General features: G+C 35.4%; 1 pseudogene; it reads left to right on the top strand.

The window, feature by feature from the left end:
* The first annotated feature begins 342 nt into the window (after window positions 1-342).
* LOC114169104 lies at window positions 343-8,820 on the top strand (annotated as a pseudogene).
* The last annotated feature ends 10,161 nt before the right edge of the window (window positions 8,821-18,981 follow it).

The following is an 18,981-nucleotide window of genomic DNA, read 5'->3' as shown; positions in this document are numbered from 1 at the left end:
AGGTGAGTTGTGGACCAATATCGCAAGTTGTTCCTCGTATACACATCAAAATTGTTGAACTTTCTATCTTAGTCTTGTATAGAAGTCTCGTCTAGTTATTTAAACACCGGAGAGTGAATGAGAACAATTGACAATACTAGACACTGTGGTCCTTCTAGCCACATTGTGCGAAAGTGAAGCAAAGAAAACCCGTAGAACAAGAAATACAGGAGTCCACAGAAAATTCTACTGAAAATCATAGAACATTTTCATTGAGGTTATTGTCACTCATTGTCAAGAACCAAACCACTGTCTAATAAATTTTTATGAATTCAGTTTTCTTAGTCTTCAGCGTGAGCTCTAACTCTCAGGCTTAGTACTCAATGAAGTTCATTCTTCTTACTCTGATGAGTCTCATACTTGTATTTTTTATCCCTTCTCTTGTTTCCGCAGTAGAAAGCGCATCATCCATTTCGCAGTCCCAGTCCCTCAGTTATGGAAAGACCGTAGTTTCTTACCCACTTGGAACCTTTGAGTTTGGTTTCTTCAATCTTGGAAACCCCAACAAAATCTATCTCGGGATTCGGTATAAGAATATTCCGATTCAAAACGTTGTTTGGGTTGCAAACGGTGCCAGTCCTATCAATGATTCCTCCGCCATCTTGAAACTAAACAGTTCTGGCAACTTGGTCCTTACACACAACAACATGGTTGTTTGGTGCACTAGTTCTGTAAACTATGCACAGAATCCGGTTGCAGTGCTTTTGGACTCTGGTAATCTTGTAATAAGGGATCAGGTGAGGCAAATGCAGATGCATACTTGTGGCAAAGCTTTGATTACCCTTCTAATACAATGTTATCTGGAATGAAGATTGGATGGAACATCAAAAGAAATCTTTCTACTCGTCTCGTAGCTTGGAAGAGTTACGATGATCCAACACCAGGAGACTTATCATGGGGCATTAAACTGTATCCTTATCCTGATACCTATATCATGAAGGGAACCAAAAAGTTCTACAGAGTTGGACCATGGAATGGATTGCGCTTCAGTGGCCAGCCAGATCTACGGCCTAATAAGTTTTACAGTTTTGAGTATGTCTCCAACAAGGAAGAGGTTTATTACACATGGACCATCACGACTACAGGCCTAATATCAACTGTGGTCATTAACCAAACCTTGCAACAACGTCCTCGTTATGTGTGGCTAAAGGGTAGTGAATCATGGCAACCTTATTCAACCATGCCAGCAGACATCTGTGACAAATATGGCTTATGTGGAGCCAATGCATATTGCTCCCCTTCTGGATCACCAATGTGTAAATGCTTAAAAGGGTTCGAGCCAAAGTCTCCTAAAAACTGGAACGTAACGGGGTGGTCTCAAGGATGTGTTCTTAAACATGCTTTGAATTGCAAGAATGATGGGTTTGTCCTTGTGGAAGGCTTGAAAGTACCGGATACCGAACATACCTTTGTGGATAAGAGTATTGATCTAGCGCAATGCTCAAGGACGTGCTTCAATAATTGTTCCTGCAGGGCATATACAAATTATAATATTAGTGGATCAGGAAGTGGTTGCGTGATGTGGTTTGGTGATTTAATTGACATCATACGGTATTCAAATGCTACATATGGGCAGAATTTATATATCCGGGTGCCAAAGTCAGAATTAGGTAACTGCTTCGTTCACTTTTCCAGCTACACCTTTTCTTGTTTTTCTGATCACAGTTTCAATTTGTCTTTGGGAATTTATGTTTGGACCTTGAAAAAGGAATTTACCAGTTGTTATTTTGTTTGATCAAATTCAACCGTCAAGAAGATGCTATCGACACACCGAGGAAGTATAAAATAATACTTGTAAGCAGCATCACTGTGGCTTCAGGGATGCTTTCACTTGGTATTTATTTCATCTGCAGGTTCAGGAGGAACAGTAATGGTAAAGCAATTTTCCTTTTCTCTAACTCAAAAATAGGCTTAATAGTTCATTGTACTGGATTTGTGGAAGCAGAAAATGTGTAAAATGAAAAAGTAAAAGTGAATCCACTGAATTAAAATATCTGATAAATTTAATAAAAGAGATGGGAAATTATATATATATATAGAACAGTAAAAGATAAATTTAAAAGAAATATTATAGTATAATGCAAATCGTAGAAAAATATATAAATCTTAAAATAAAAGTATTAAAATGTCATTAAAATTCTAGAACATCATAAAAAAGTCAAAAATAGAAAAAAATCAAAAATATTCTATATAAATTCTAGCGAGTAATTTCTAGAATAATCTATGGTTTATACATATCCATATACACAAAAATTTGAAGTATGAAAGACAACATCTAATATAGTCACTCACAATTACAAAATATACTACTTCCGACTCTATTACTTTCACATTCTATTTGTACATTTTCTTTATCTCATCAACCGTTCCTTTCAACACCTCAAATAGTAACAAGTGAATTAACATTCATGTGAATATTTTGTTTGATGACCCATTGGAATGGTCAACCAATTTTGTTCCCTTTGGTAGTTTTCGATTTTAAAAACTTATACCAGTTAAAGAAGAAAAGCACAACATTATCATTTCTTTTTATCTGAACAAATGTAATGTCTTTTTTCTGCATAAATGAATATAATATGTATCTTAGTTAGTTTAATTTTCTTTCCATAAATTTCTAATTAATTCTATTCTTTTTTAGAAAAGTCAAAGCCAAAAAATAACTTTGAAACATATGTGGACGATTTGGATCTCCCATTATTCGATTTGTCAGCAATTACATCTGCCACTGATAACTTCTCAGAGATGAACCAAATTGGAGAAGGTGGTTTCGGACCTGTATATCGGGTAATTCAATGTTTCCTTTTGGCGAATTTCAATACTAGAATAATATTAGAGAATTATTGATACTATAAATCAAATTGTTGGAAACAAAAACAACTAGAGAATAATTTTAAAAGAGTTTCTACTCGGTGTTAAGTAAACTTAAATATGAGAGTTACTATGTGCGGCAAAGTTTATTAGTTGTTATATTTTGATAATTTAGACTCTAGTATGTTATGTCTAGGATGTTAATGGTCATTATAGTGTCATGTTTTGTAACAATTGGAGACATTATGGCTTGGAGATGAAAAGCCAAAATGTTAGTCATATAAATTGTAATGTTTTATTTACATAAAATACACAAGAAAAGTCAATCATATTATTCATCAAAAGTTTGTTTTGCTAAAATGTAATATCAGAGCAGTTAACTTGAATGTTTGAGTGAAAAAAAGAGAGTGAGAAAAGGCTAGTATAATAAAAGGTGTATCCTTGCCCAAGTTGACGAAGGTGATCAATTATGACAATTCGAGTCTTAAGATGAAAGCTCTCCATGGCTCCCAAGAAAATTGGAAGGTGGTGGAAAATGGTCAAGTAGAACCAAAAAGCACCACGAATTGGTCAAATGGCCATATGAATTCATTACAAAAAGTGCGTATAAATGACAATGCAACCTTGTACATCCTAAACCAAGCTGCAGAGATGTCCGACTTTAGAAGACTGAAAATCCAAAACTTTCAAAAGAAATGTGGGACTTAGTGGAAAAGGTGTATAGGGAAGATGACCAAGTGGAGTAGGTGAGAGGCTTAAAAAACTCATAAGAGAGTTGCAAAGCATGACACTGAATCAGACTAAGGGAGTAGCTAAGTACATTACTCGGGTTGAAACGTGACAAACCAACTTGACAAAAACAGACATGCGTTGCCTGCTAGCCAAATTGTGAAGAAGATTTTGAGGTCGTTGAACAACAACTTCGAGAATGTGATGTGCACGATTAAGGAGTCCAAGGACCTATAACGCTCACGATTGAAGTCCTTGTCAGATCCCTTGAGGTGCACGAGCAACAAAAGAAGAAGAAGAAGGTGGAGTATTTTGAACACGCACTTTAGTGAAAACCAAAAATCAAAGAGGAGAAGGCATGTCACTTAGAAAACTTAAAGTATACGAAAAGGCTTGGGAGGTGGAGGTCGTGGAGGACACGAGGAAGAAATGGTCACGATGGCCAAGGTCGTGGAGGATAGGAGGAAGAGAGAAGGCAATCTAGCCAAAAAAATTGGTAGGGACAAAGAGGTTGATTGAGAGGCGGTCAATCAAGCACCTCAAACATTGAGTGCTTCAAATGTGGTAAACACGATCAATATTCAAATGATTGTAAAGCAGACAAATTTTACAATTGTGGCAAGGTCGGTCACTTTGAAAAAAGAGTGTTGATCTCAAAATAGGAAAGATGAGGCAACCAACTCTCTCATAGAGAAAGTCAAAGAAAATGAGGTCAATGTGTTGATGATGTCACATAGCTCGAGGACTGATCTCAAATTTATCAACATTTTCGACAAAACAACTAGCTATTAAACTTGGTATTGCAACCAAGTTATTCAATCAACTCGATGTGGTACCTTGACACAAGAGCGACCAACCATGAGTGTTTCCAAGACCTTCCTAAGGTTGATGCTAGACATATGGCCTTTGGGGCAGATTCAAAGAATGTAGTAATAGCTTAGGAATAATTTGATACTCAAAGAAGGATGGTTGAGTTAGAGAGATTTTGAGATGTACCGATCTCAAAAGTAATATTCTTAACATGGGGCAACTAATGGAGAAGGGTCACTCGATTTTAATGAAAAATCAAGTATTGCAATTGAAGGACAATTAGGATGTTTGACTACCTGAGTACAAATGAGGGAAACCGGATGTAAAAACTAGATTTGAAGATTGTCCTTGAGTTGCTTCAAACTTAATGTGGAATATGAAACAATGATGCGCACTTTAAGTTTGGCCACCTAGACTTTGGTGGACTGACCGAGATGGTGAAGTTTTGTGAAGAATGTGTACTCGATACACAGTCGAGGATAATATTCATGAGAAGTGTCAAGAACCAAGCAAGGGAGCAACTCGGTCTAATACATACTAATGTGTCTGGATTGATTACCCCTAGTGGTAAAAGGTATTTTGTTTGTTTGTTGACAATTTTTCAAGAAAATCAGGGGTATACTTCTTGAAAGAAACATTTAAAGTGTTTGAGACATTCAAGAAATTCAAAGTGATGGTTTTAAAGGAGACAGGCAATCATATTAAAGTTGTTCGGTCTGATAGGGAAAGAGGATTCATGTCAGTCATGTTTGTGAAGTATTATGAAGAGCATGGCATAAAAAGACTTTTAACAACACCATACTCACCACAACACAATGGAGTAATGGAAAGGAAGAATTGAACAATTCTATCTATGGTTCTAACAATGTTGAAAAGTAAGAATATGCCGATGAAATTATGGGAAGAAGTCGTGCAATGTGCTATTTATGTGCAGAATAGGTGTCCACATGTAGAGTTGAATAAAAATACACCACAAGAAATATGAAGTGGATAGATGTCGAGTGTGTCTCATCTCAATGTGTTCGACAACATGGCATATGGTCGCATATTGACTCCATAAATAACAAAACTTGAAGACAAGTGAAAGAAGCTTGTGTTTCTTCGATGTGATGAGAATGATAAAGCTTACCAAATATTTTACCCAATAAACTAGAAGGTGCTAGTAAGACGATGGTGAAAGACTAGCACGTCAATTGTTATACCACCAACTATAGCAAATTTGGAAACTGATGATGAGGATGAACCACGATTGTCTAGAATGTAGACTTTGTAAGATTATTGTGAGTCTACTGAAGAAGTATATATATTCTTTGTCTTTTGGCAGATATACAGAACATAACTTTTGAAAAGACTATTCAAGATGGGAAATGGCATGTTTTAATGGATAATGAGATACGTGCAATGGAGCACAACAACATGTGGGAGTTGTTTGATCTCCCAAAAAAATCTTGGCCCATAGGTATAAAAAAGGAAGATGAACGCTAAAGGTGAGATAGACGATACAAAGCCTGACTTGTTGCAAAATATTTATAAACAGAATGAGGGAGTAGACTATGTTGAGGTGTTTTCACCAATCACAAGAATGGTGACTATTTAGCTACTAATTTTATTAGCAAGTTAGTATAGATGGTCGATATTTCAAATGAGCGTGAAATCGACATTTTTGAACGGAGTCTTGAAGAAAGAAGTTTATATTGAACAACCACTCGGGTATATGAGAAAGGAGAATAAAAGAAAGTATTGAGATTGAAGAAGGCAATATATGGACTCAAACAAGCTCCTCGAGTGTGGAATGATGGCATTGATACTTACTTCAAGAAGAACAAATACGAACAATGTTCGTATGAACATGTCCTATACATAAAGAAACATGAAGGTAATGTAATGTTCACTTCTCTTTCGATAATGATATTATTTTCATGGGAAACAATCTAAATATGATTCAGAAGTTCAAAAGTGTCATTGAAAAAGAATTTGAAATGATTGACTTGAGACATATGAAGTATTTTCTCATTCAAAGTCAAACAAATTGAGACCGATATTCTTTTGTCTCAAGAAAGGTATGTCGAAGATATCTTGAGCATGTTCAAGATGACAACCTATTACCTAATTTCAACCCCAATGGAACCGTGAACAAACCTCTCAAATTTTGATGGTAGAGACCACATAGATGCTCGTAAGTATCGAAGTTTTCTTGTCAGCCTTTGTTACTTAACAAGTACAAGGTCGGACTTACAACTAAGCATTGGAATAGTAAGTCGATATATGGACTTGTCGAGCTACACACAATGGAAAATGCTGAAAAGGATATTGAGGTATGTTCGGGGAAAATATCACTCGCTTATACTACATTAGGTCAAACAACTACCGACTAGTAGGGTACTTAGACAATTGTATATAGATGTAGATGATCAGAAAAGCATATTCAGTTATATATTTCTCATGGGCAACATGATGTTAAGTTGGCTCTCAAAGCAGCAACCCTGAAGTTGTCAACATGTGAAGCCGAGTATGTAGAAACATCATTGAGTTTTTGTCATGAAGTATGGCTTATAATTCTTCTATGAAAATTGGAGTAGAAACAAGAAAGTGAGACTATAATTCTAGTATATAACAAGTCAGCCATTGAGTTGGCCAAGAACCTAGTCAACCATGAGAGGAGCAAGCATATTGATGTTAGATTTCGTTTCATCCGAGAACAAGTGAAGGAAGGTAGTGTGGAGATGGAGCTCATGGGAAGTCGAGATCAAATTGCAAAATTATTTACAAAGCCATTACTAGTTTGTGATTCAATAACTACAAAAGTTGATCATAATGAAGGATGGAAGAAGCATTGAAGTTTACAGGGGCATTTTATTAGGTAAACTTAAATCTGGGAGTTACTATGTATGGTAGATTTCATGATGAGTAGTTATAATTTTATGTTTTAGGAGAGCAAAATTCTGGACTTTAGTGTGTTATGTTTGGGATGTTAATGATCATTATAGTGTCATGATTTGTAATAATTGGAGACATTATATCTTTGAGATGAAAAGCCAAAATGTAAATCCTATAAGTTGTAATATCTTGTTTACATGAAATACATAAGAAAAATGAATCATTAAAATTTTGTTTTGCTAACACTTAGATGAATGTGATTTGCAGGGAAAATTATTCAGTGGACTCGAGATTGCTGTAAAGAGACTTTCAAAGAATTCAGGACAAGGAATAACCGAGTTTGTAAATGAAGTCAAACTAATTGTAAAACTTCAGCACAGGAATCTTGTAAAACTTCTAGGTTGTTGCATTCAGAACCAAGAAAAAGTATTGGTTTATGAATACATGTCTAATGGCAGCCTAGATTACTTCATTTTTGGTATATAATATCATTTTTGGTATAGAATATCAACATCTCTTATTTTAGCACTTACTAGAGAGAAGATTCACAAGCATGAATATCTATTTATTAATGAAATATTTGTTGTGAAACGCAGATCATGCCAAAGGTAAATCACTTGATTGGAAAAAGCGTTTCAACATAATTTGTGGACTTGCTAGAGGACTTACGTATCTTCATGAAGATTCTCGACTAAGAATCATCCATAGAGACCTCAAAGCGAGTAATGTTCTTCTAGATGAGGATTTTAATCCAAAAATATCAGATTTTGGATTGGCTAAAACTGTTGGAAGAGAGGAGATTGAAGGAAACACAAATATGATAGTTGGAACATTGTGAGTGTGAATGTTTAGGAACCTTTTTCATTTACAGACAATTCATGCAAATTTGATCTTTCTTCAATGGTTAATTTCAGTGGGTACATGGCACCAGAATATGCTATTGATGGACAGTTTTCAGTAAAATCTGATGTATTCAGCTTTGGTGTTATACTGTTGGAGATAATATGTGGGAGGAAAAATAGAAAACCATATCGTGGGAATCAATATAACCTTGTTGATCATGTAAGCACTTTACTAATTATTATTTTGTTCATCTTATACGATATTTACATTAATTGTTTTAATTGTAACAATTATGTTGTTTGTATATAGGTATGGACGCGGTGGAAATTTGGAAAGACTTTGGAAATAATTGATCCAAACATTAAGGACTCATTTATTGAATTAGAAATTTTACGTTTCATCCATATTGGGCTATTGTGTGTGCAACAATATCCAGAGGATAGGCCTACAATGAGTTCAGTGGTTTTAATGTTGGGAAGTGAGATGGATTTGGATGAACCTAAAAGGCCAGGCATTTTCAGTAAGAATGACTCTGTGGAAGCAAGTTCAAGCTCAAGTAGTTCAACCAATGCCATGACCATAACCCTAAGTGCTCGGTGAAAATCAATAACATTGTTGCACATAATTCCTTCGAATATAAACTCTTGACTTGTTATCAACAAATTTCCATACTGACTTGTCCTACAATAATCCTGAGGGCATCTTTGTCTTGAGGTTATAATAGCTTTGAATTAACCATTGCATAATAATAATGTTGATAAGAATTATAATAATTTTGTTTTATTTTGAGTGCATCTTTGTCTTGAGGTTATAATAGATTTGAAAACCATTGTATAAAAGTATTCTCACAATGTGTTCATTATAATTGTAATAATTTAATCTTTGAATCTTGACATTCTTCACTGGTTTTATCATTATCTCAACTGAATGAGTCTTCTTATATGATGTTGTGCTTCTATTTTGACTTGTGATAAATATAACTGGAAATAATGTACTATAATATATATATATATATATATATATATATATATATATATATATATATATATTACAGAGAGACAAATTTTAGTTGCATGAAGTAAGTGTTTTATTTGATTATGATAAATTCTTTTTATATATTATATAAAATAGCATTGAAGAGAATGTTATTCAAATGTCAACTTTAATTATATAAAAAAAAGTTGTCTATTTGACGTTGTTTATGAACTATGATCGGGAGACTAGGTTTTTGTAGACAATGGATAGGCTAAATTAAGGAATATATAGAATTTGTTACTGTTTCAGTTTTAATAAATGGTATCTCAACGAAACAATTCAACCCTACAAGAGGATTGAGACAAGGGATCCCGATTGTACCTCTTTTGTTCTTAATAGTGACACAAAGTCTATTGGGAATGATAAATCAAGTTGCTAGGACAAAATAGTGTAAAGGGATGGAAGTAAAGGAAAATAAGGTCAGTGTTAACCTTCAACAATTTGCGGTTGACACTTTGTTCGTGTGTAAAACAAACGGCCAAAATTTTTTAGTCATTAAAAGCATACTTGGGTGCTTTAAGATGACTTCAAGACTTAGAGTTAATTTGCATAAAATAAAATTTTGAGCCTTAAGCGTAGATAAAAATGATTTAATGAGCTACTCACGTATTTTAAATTGTAATACAATGGAAGTACCTTTCAAATATCTTAGTATGGTTGTAAGAGGTAACCCAATAAAGCAACCTATTTGACAACCCAAAAAAGCACTCAAAAATGTTTTACTCACTAAAAGCATACTTGGAAAGGTATACATTTATCTTTTGAAAGAAAAATATGCTTAACAAAATCAATAGTAACAGCCCTACTACTTTACTATTTTTCATTTTATAAAGTCCCAATAGGTGTTTGTAAGACTATTAATAGTCTTGAAAGAAGCTTTTTGTGAAGATGGGGACATGAGGATAGAAAGATTTTCTAGGTGAAATGGAAAATTTATGTAAACTTAAACATGAAAAGGACTTGGAATAAAAGACATCCAATGGTTCAACAAACCTCTTTTAGCTCAATGGGAATGAAAATTGCGCACGAGTGAACAAGGATTATGAAAGGATATCCTACAATTTATATGGCTCTTGGAGAGGACTAAAAGGATAAAATAGAAAACATTATACATGAAGTTGGTGGAAGGACATTATGGAGAGGGAGAGGAAGGAAAATGGTTTGACGAGAACTTAGAGTGGAAAGTAGGTTTAGAATCTAGGATTATGTTTTGGGAAGATACATGGGTGGGATCATCACCTTTATATAGTAGGTTTCCTAGAGTCTTTTTGTGAGCATTTGAGAAGTCTCTTTTTCTGAGGATTGAGAGTTGAAGTTTAGCGTTCAGGTTATTATCTTGGAAATCTTTTTCAAGTGGTGAATCATCTTGCATTTATCCTTTATTCTTAATTGAAGGTGGCATGTTCTTTCCATTTCTCTTCCTTAATCCATTTTTCATTTCATTTCTTTACTTGATTATGTTTTTCTACTCCATATTCTAGTCTAACCTATGGTGTTTATTATTTCTTCTTTTTCTTCTGCCATTAATGGATCTTCAAGCATGGGTTTCGTCTTTCATACACCTTGAGGGACTGATCTAGATCCTACCAAAATTATAAGGTTCATATCAAGTGGTATCAAAGATAGAAGGATCAGCCCAAGTCTAAGAAGGTGTTTCATCATTCCAAGTAGGTGTTCCTTGTCAATGGGTTTGAAACCAACTTCTCTTTGGATGTGATTAATGTATTCCTTTCTTGATTTGGTAGAATGATAAACATGTTATCCATATATGTTGTGTTTTGTTTCATTAGTTTACTCCATTAATCAAGTCATTATATCAAATTCTTCCAAAATAGGTCAATTTTTTTTTAGGAAAATGGGTATGATGTTGATGCTTGGTTAATTTCACGTGCTTTATCCTTGTTTTAATTTTTTAGTCTATGTCTTGTTCTATTGTTTTCTATAGTTTTTAAAGTGTTAAATTTATTTTGAATGTTTTTCTAAAATTATACATGTTTGTAAGATGATTTTAGACTCATGAACACATATGTAATTGTTGAATCCCTTTTCTGTTTTGGTAGTTTTGTAGTAATTGTTTTAAGCAAATTACCAAATACAATCAAATCTTCAAGGGACATGTTAATCTGAATTATCAAACCATATTGGGCTAAGAAAAAAGTCAAAAATGAAAAAGAAGCAAAAGGAAAAAAAAATCAAGTAAAAAGTGGTAGTTCATGACTAGTTTGTCCTAGTTTCTTGAAACAAATTGTTGTTTGACTTCCACAGGGGGATTCACGAATTGTATAATTCATTTGAATGACTTTTATCTCTTTGAATGTGTATATGTTTGGTAGCCTTCATTAGAACATTTAACATGATTCATATGAGTGAAATTTTTGCTTGAATTTTACCTTTCCTCGTGTCCTTTTCAAGTTTTTCTTTTTCATTTTTGAGTCACTTGTCAAATGAGTTGATATAATATTTTATTACCTTTTTTTAATGAGCATTTCCAATTTGTCTTCTTTGATTCTCGTGGTTTTGTTTACCACTTTTCAAAGAATTTAAGGTTTAAGTATATTTTGATTTGCTTCATATCTTTCACATAAAAGATAGTATTTCTTGACTTGGACTTTGAAGTAACTTTTGAGAACTCTTTTACTCTCTCTTGAGCGAACTAAGTGTTGATCATTATACACCATATTTTTACTATTTTCTTAGACCATATTTTTACTATTTTCTTAGTGGAGAGGACGAAAATTTTGAGCACAAACACTAAAGAGTGATAGGACATCTTTTTACTAACATTTACACTACTTTAGAAGTAGTTTTGTGGCTTATTTTATAGGTTTTTATGCATCTTTCTAGGAATGGCAGCCAAGAATTGCAAAGAGGAAGGAAGTTTCAATATGGACTGACCTTAAATCTTCCTTAAGCATCTATAACCACTTGGAAGAACAAAGCAAACGAATCCAAAAGTTGGAAGAGAAAAAGCTTCATAATTCTTTAAGAGCTTACACGTAATTTGGAAGTGAGATGGAGGCCTTTTATGAACCTTCAAGAAGAAGCCAAAGACAAAGTCGTGAGAGGAGGCACCATCCAAGAGCTGAACTAGATAAATTAATTGTAAAAAATATTGTCAAATTTTCAAGGTTCTTAGGCATATTTGATCCCAATGTGTATGAGGAATGGGAAAAGAAAGTAGAACAAATTTCTTTTTCTTTTGAACTTAAGGACTTGGACATTATTAAACTTGTTATGCTTGAATTTGAGGGTTATGCTTGTGGAACCTTATTCAAAATGAGGTAACCCACTCAAACTTAAGATGATTTGGAAAAATGTTTGAGAGAGAGATTCATACCTAAGCATCATAAGAAATATTTTCTCCTTCAACTTCAAAGGTTGAGGCATGGATCTAAAAATGCGGAGGAATACTACACGAAGATGGACAAGCTTCTTATGAAATGCTAAGTGGAAGAAAACAATGATGCCAAGATGGCAAGGTTCTTACATGGATAAAACCAAGAGATCCAAGATGTGGTGGAATTGCAAAACTATGTCACATTGGAGGAACTTTTTCACACAACTCTAAAAGTGGAAAAAAATTTAAAAGGAAAAGTTGTTAGCACAAATGACTTTAATGCATAAAGATTTGATGAAGATATTGCATTGACACCCACTTAAGAGTCAAGAAACTTCTTCAGACTAATGAGTTCTCATGTACTATATGTTCACAAAAGTTGATAATTAGACCATTATCAGAAAAATAAAAAATGAGTCAATCTCATTTTCAGAATGAATACAGGGTGATATTTGTGGTCCAATACACCCACCATGTGGAACATTTATATATTTTATGGTTTTAATTGATGCATCAAATAGATGGTCACATTTGTTTATTATCAACTCGCAATCAAGTAATTGCAAAGTTATTAGTACAGTTAAGAGCTCACTTCCCAAATTATTCGATTTAGAAAATTTGTTTTGATAATACTGATGAAATTACATCTCATGCTTTTCATGAGTATCGTATATCAATTGGAATTGAAGTTAAGCATCCAGTAGCACATGTTGATACTCAAAATAGACTTGCAAAATCATTACTAAAACGTCTAAAATTGATTGCAAGATCATTACTTACGCGAGCTAATCTTCCAATGACTACTTGGAAATATGCAATTTCACATGTTGCATTATTGATTCGCATCAAGCCAGTAAGTTATCACAAATACTCTATTATGCAGTTGGTTTTTGGTTAGTGAACTAATATTCTCATGTAAGAATTTTTAAGTGTGGTATATATGTTTTGATTTTCACACCAAAAAGGACTATGATGGGTCCTTAGAGATGATTGAGAATATATGTTGGATATGATCCTCCCTCAATAATAAAATATGTTGAATTACCAACAAGAGACTTATTTACAGCTCGACTAATATACAATTTGATTTTTCGACTGTCACTTTGATGAATAAGTTTTTCCAACATTAGGGGGAGAAAGAAAACAATTCGAAAAGAATATTGGTTGGAATGAATTATCATTATCTTATCTTGATCCTCGTACAAAAGAATGTGAACTAGAAGTTTAAAAGATAATTCATTTACAAAATTAGTCTATCAATTACCAAATATTCTTATTGACAGAAAGGGTAATCAAATTATATGTACCAACTACTAATGCTCTGAGTATATTTGATATTATTTCATAACACGCTTGAAGCATGGTAGGTTTGTTAGTTTCAAAGACACGTTTGAAGCGTGGTACGCCTATTGGTTCCAAAGATAAAAACTCTTGAATGAGAAAGGGAGCTAAAATGCAAAATGACCTAATCCAAAAAGTTGAAATCCCAAAAGATTCATTTGACATAATTAATGGTTCGGTTCCAGAAGAACCTCAGGTACCTGAAACTGTTGAAAATGATGAGATCTCAATAAATTATGTCATGAATCATATAATATGGAACCAAAATGAAGTTAACATTGATGAAACTTTTACTTATAATATAGCAATGAATGCTATGAATGACAATGAGGATCAATAAGTAATTATCATTGAAGATTGTCGACAAAGAAAAGGTTGGCCAAAATGAAAATATGGAAAGAAGCATAATTACATTTGCTTGCTAAACGAAAGGTTTTTAGACATATAGTTCTCACACCTGAAGTCATGAAACCCGTTGGGTACATATGGCTTTTTACACAAAAATCAAATTAAGAATGATGAAACTTTTAGATAGAAAGCAACACTAGTGCAGAATTGCATTTTTACCTCGCCTTATAAGCCTCAGTTGGCAAGGAACCGAAGCATAAAACGACGCAGTGGCATTTTTGCAATTTCAGGCAACTTTTATGCCTCGGTTCAAGAAAAACACGAGGCCAAAAGGGGTTATAGGCTTCGGTTCAAAAAAAATCGGTGCCAAAAGGTGCTTATATGCTTCTGTTGAACAGACCCGAAGCCAAAAGGTTACGTCTTTGGCCTCGGATGGCACTGAACCGGGGCCAAATAGTTTAATTAGGGCACAAAAACGCGAACCCCTCTACTTCTTCCTCGCGCTGCTGCTTCTTCTCCATCTTCTTGCTCGCGCGCACAGAACCATATGGGAACCCTAAACCCTAGCCACCGTGAAACTCCACTACGAACACGAACCACCACTATGACGCGAAAACAGGGAACCAGATCTGCAACGCGGCGACGCGATCCACCATGGCAGCACCTTTCGCGAGATCGCCATCGCGCTCCACTAGAGGAACCACCGTCGAGATCTCTGCCCTTGCAAAAAGCCACCGTCACTGCAACAAAGGTCGTGAATCTGCACCGTCACCAGACTTGTCTTCTCGCCGTTCGTCGCAGCGGTGCCGATGATGGCTTGCAATAGTGGTTCGCGTTCATCGCTGCGACAATGGTGGTTCGTCGATGGGGGATTCTGGTTCACGTTCATTGCTGGGATGGGGGTTCTGATTAGGTTCGCGTTCGCGTTCTGATTAGGTTCGCGTTCGCGTTCATTGTAGGGATGAAAGGATTCTGGTTCTGGTCCGACGTTAGCTGGCTTTCAGATCTGTGCCGCGAAAAATTTAATTAAAAATAAATATTTTTATCTTATGGCTTCGGTTCTCATGGACCCGAGGCAGAAAAGGGACTCTATGGCTTCGGGTAACAACCGAGGCCAAAAGGGGTACCTTTTGGCCTCAACCCAATATGCCTCGATTCCAAACCTGAGGCAAAACGAGAAAAATAATCGGGGCAAAAAGCCCTTACTGCACTGGTGCAAAAAGCATAAAGCAAAAGCAAAAGTAGACATGTACCTTGTCTCCTTTTGCCTTTGTGGTTTATGTCTTAGAAGGTCACTTGGTCTCATTCCTCTTTTGGCCTAAAATCCTCATGGGAATGCCTCCATCAATCATCTCCCTTCACTTGGCCAAGACTCACTCTCACATTAGGTTTAGAGTTTGCTAGTTAATCCTTTTTCATGTTTTTGTATTTGCTAAAGGACCCCTATGAACTCCTATTTAAAGGGTGCTCATTGTCTTGTAAAAGGGTTGATCATTTTGTTATAAACTTTGTGCATTCAACCACCAATTTTCGTGAGCTCTCCTACCTAGAAGGGAACTCACCTTTGCTTTATCTTGCTTGCAAGTGGCGGCACCATCACTCATCTCTAGGGTTTGGTTGGCTTAGATCCCCCCTATGAGTGGCGTGCTTCTTCCATTCTTCATCTTCTATGCTTTACATTTTTATTGTTTCTTCTTTCATTTTGCTCTTTAAGTGTTGTTATTGCCGTGTGTGTGTAAGCTTAAATCCAACTCTCTTCTTCCTTTCATGAGCTTGAGAGATGAACCTTCACATCTAGATAGCACGGTATCTTAATGTCCAATGGGAATTTTCAAAAAGCTTTCTTAAATAACTTCACCATATTCATAACTCTAAAAGGAAACAAGATAATCCTTCATCATTTGGTATCTAGAGCCTAGGTTATCTTGAATATGGTGTTTTCATGTTCTAACCTTGTCTTGTGTAGCTATCTTTGAATGGTCCACATAAAAACAATGCTGACAGAAACTGTTCACGATTTTAAAAGATTAAACTGCACCTGATCAGTCGTCCAAAAATTACGTTCTTGATGTCAAAAGAAAGCCCTGTTAGTCTAGTTTTTAACAAAAAAAGAACCAATGCATTTGGAGTTCTGTGGAGAGAGTTATGATTGAAATAGTGAGCAAAGGTAAGAGCTGCCGAGATCACCGCGAATCAACGTTTTTCAGGTTATGTTGGGCAGTTTTGGCTACTGTTTGGTTACTCTTCTTACTCTTAAATGTGGTTGGATAACATGTCTTTGGATGCTTAGTCTTTGAGCCTCAAATCCATGAGTTTAAATGCATGATAGCTACATGTTTGTGTCTTTGTGTATGTCATGTTGAGTCTTTAAATGTGTCTAACTTTTCTTGAGTCTCTTGTCATATGCTTCTTTGAGTTTTCTTGTTCTTGTTTCTAAGTATTTGAGCTATTGCATGAGATCTATGCCTTTTGTTGTTGTATGCTTCTTGAAATTGATTTTGACCTAATTTTTTTGGGAACTAAGTGTTCAAGACACCCTAAAATATCCTTTTCATCATCTTAAGTACCTAATTTTGAAAAGAAAAATTATTTTCATGACCAAAAACAGTTTGGCTGAGAGCTAATGTGTTGCTTGGTGAATCCATTTGGCCATTTTTACTAGGTGTTATGCTACCAAATTTTATACTTGGATTTTGGGTGATATTGACAAATTAGTTTTATGCTTTAACTTGGTTATGATCTTTCTTGGTGTTTGCATAATTTGAGGTATAATCTTGGCTTGTTCAAATTCTTTCCATAGAGTCTTTGAAAGTGTTTTTCATTGCTTTAGTCTTGTTCAAGTTTTGTCTTTAAAAACAAGTTTCCTTAGAAGTTATACTTTATTGTTTTTTTTAGCTTTGCTTGCTTGTCTTTAGGTAATCTTTGTTTTGTCTTAGTAGTTTCCTTTTCCTTGTCTTCCTAGAGTGTTGTGGCCGAGCCACTTGTTTGAACTTTGAAAAGGTTTTCATCTCTTTAAATGTGTTTTCACTTGTTTGAAAGGTTTTTGAGTGCTAGCCTTGCTTGTGTGCTCTGGAAGTGTGATAAAAAACACTTGGGTGCTTGAGAAGACCACTCTTGGTCTCGGGTTTGGAATTGTTTGTTAGCTAACCTCTTCGTTGTCTCGGTTTTTGGTGAGTATTTGGTGTAGAAACATGAATATGGATCCAATCTTGGAGGTAGAAGAAGAGGAGGAGTCGGCGTCACCTTATTCCCCTCCCATGGTGACTCCTATGGCCTAAGAAAGTGAACAAATGACCCTTGCCAACATCTTACGTGAGATGGAAGTGAGTAGGAGAGAAACTTTTGACCAATTGAGGGCGGATAGGAGGCAAAGTGAGATCTTCCTACAAGAGCACATCCAAAGACTTGAGCTTAGGGAAGATGAGAGGAGAAGGAGGAGGTTCTCTTCCGAGGACTCTAGCCATGGTGGAAGAAGAAGAAGGCACGACTATGATGGTGGTGGAAGGCGCAATCAACTCCCATAAAGACAACCTCCACCAATCAAGATTCCAAAGTTCAAGGGGGAGAATGACCCAAACCTCTACATAGAATGGGAGCAAAAAGTGGACCAAATCTTCAACATTCATTTAGTTGGTGATCAAGAACAAGTAGATTTAGTAGTTTTAGAATTTGAAGATTATGCCATGACATGGTGGCATTAATTGTGTATGAACAATATTAACCAAGAGCCACCCGCGGCCTCTTGGAGGGACATTAAGACTTTGATGTGCGCTAGATTTGTTCCTTCCTACTATAGGTGGGAGACTCTTTTGAAGCTCCAAAGGCTTCAACAAAGGTATATGTGTGTGAATGAATATTTTAAAATGATGGAGTCCATGCTTCTCAAAGTAGGACTCCAATTTGAAAGTGAAGAAGAAAAGGTAGCTAGATTTGTGAGTGGTCTTAGAAAAGAAGTTCAAGATGTAGTTGAGTTGTATAAGTATTCCACTCTTGATAAAATTTTACACTTGGCCTTAATAGTTGAAAGTCAATTGAAAAAGAAACAAGAGGCCAAGAGGAATACTTCATACAATGAATACTACTCTAGAACTTGGAAAGGAAAAGAAAGAAAGGATGAGAAACCTCCTTCCAAAGACCACCCACCTAGGACCAATTCGTCTAGAACCTCCCATGAAAATGCAAACTCTTCTCAAAGTTCAAGAACTAGTTCCATCAAATGTTTTAAGTGTTTGGGCTATGGTCACATTGCTTCAAATTGCCCAACAAAAAGGAACATGATCTTGAACCCTAAAGGAGAGGTTGAAAGTGAACATTCTTCTCCCCCCTCCCCTAAAAGTTCTTCCTCCCACACTTCTTCCCAATCTTCAAGTGAGGATGAAATCAAACCTAATGAAGGAGGTTTGTTGGTGGTTAGGCGCATGCTAGGCTACGTGCCTAAAGAATTTGAAAACCAAAGGGAAAGTATTTTTCACTTAAGGTGCCAAATCAACTACAAAACTTGCTCCTTCATAATTGATAGTGGAAGTTGTGTTAATGTGGCTAGCACAAGGGTTGTGGACAAGCTTGGCTTGAAAACCATCCCTTATACCAAGCCATATAAGCTTTCTTGGCTTAGTGAGGAAGGTGAAATCAAAGTGGACAAACAAGTCCTTATTAACTTCTCCATTGGAAACTACAAGGATGAGGTATTATGTGACTTAGTGCCCATGGAAGCAACTCACATTTTATTAGGAAGGCCATGGCAATTTGATAGAAAAGCTTTTCATGATGGCCATGTTAACAAGTTTACCTTTAGCTTCCAAGGCAAAAAGATC

The sequence above is a fragment of the Vigna unguiculata genome, chromosome 11 (assembly GCF_004118075.2).
Source record: "Vigna unguiculata cultivar IT97K-499-35 chromosome 11, ASM411807v1, whole genome shotgun sequence".
NCBI lineage: Eukaryota > Viridiplantae > Streptophyta > Magnoliopsida > Fabales > Fabaceae > Vigna > Vigna unguiculata.
The sequence above is the reverse complement of the archived record's forward strand: the minus strand, read 5'-3'. Positions and strand labels throughout refer to the sequence as shown.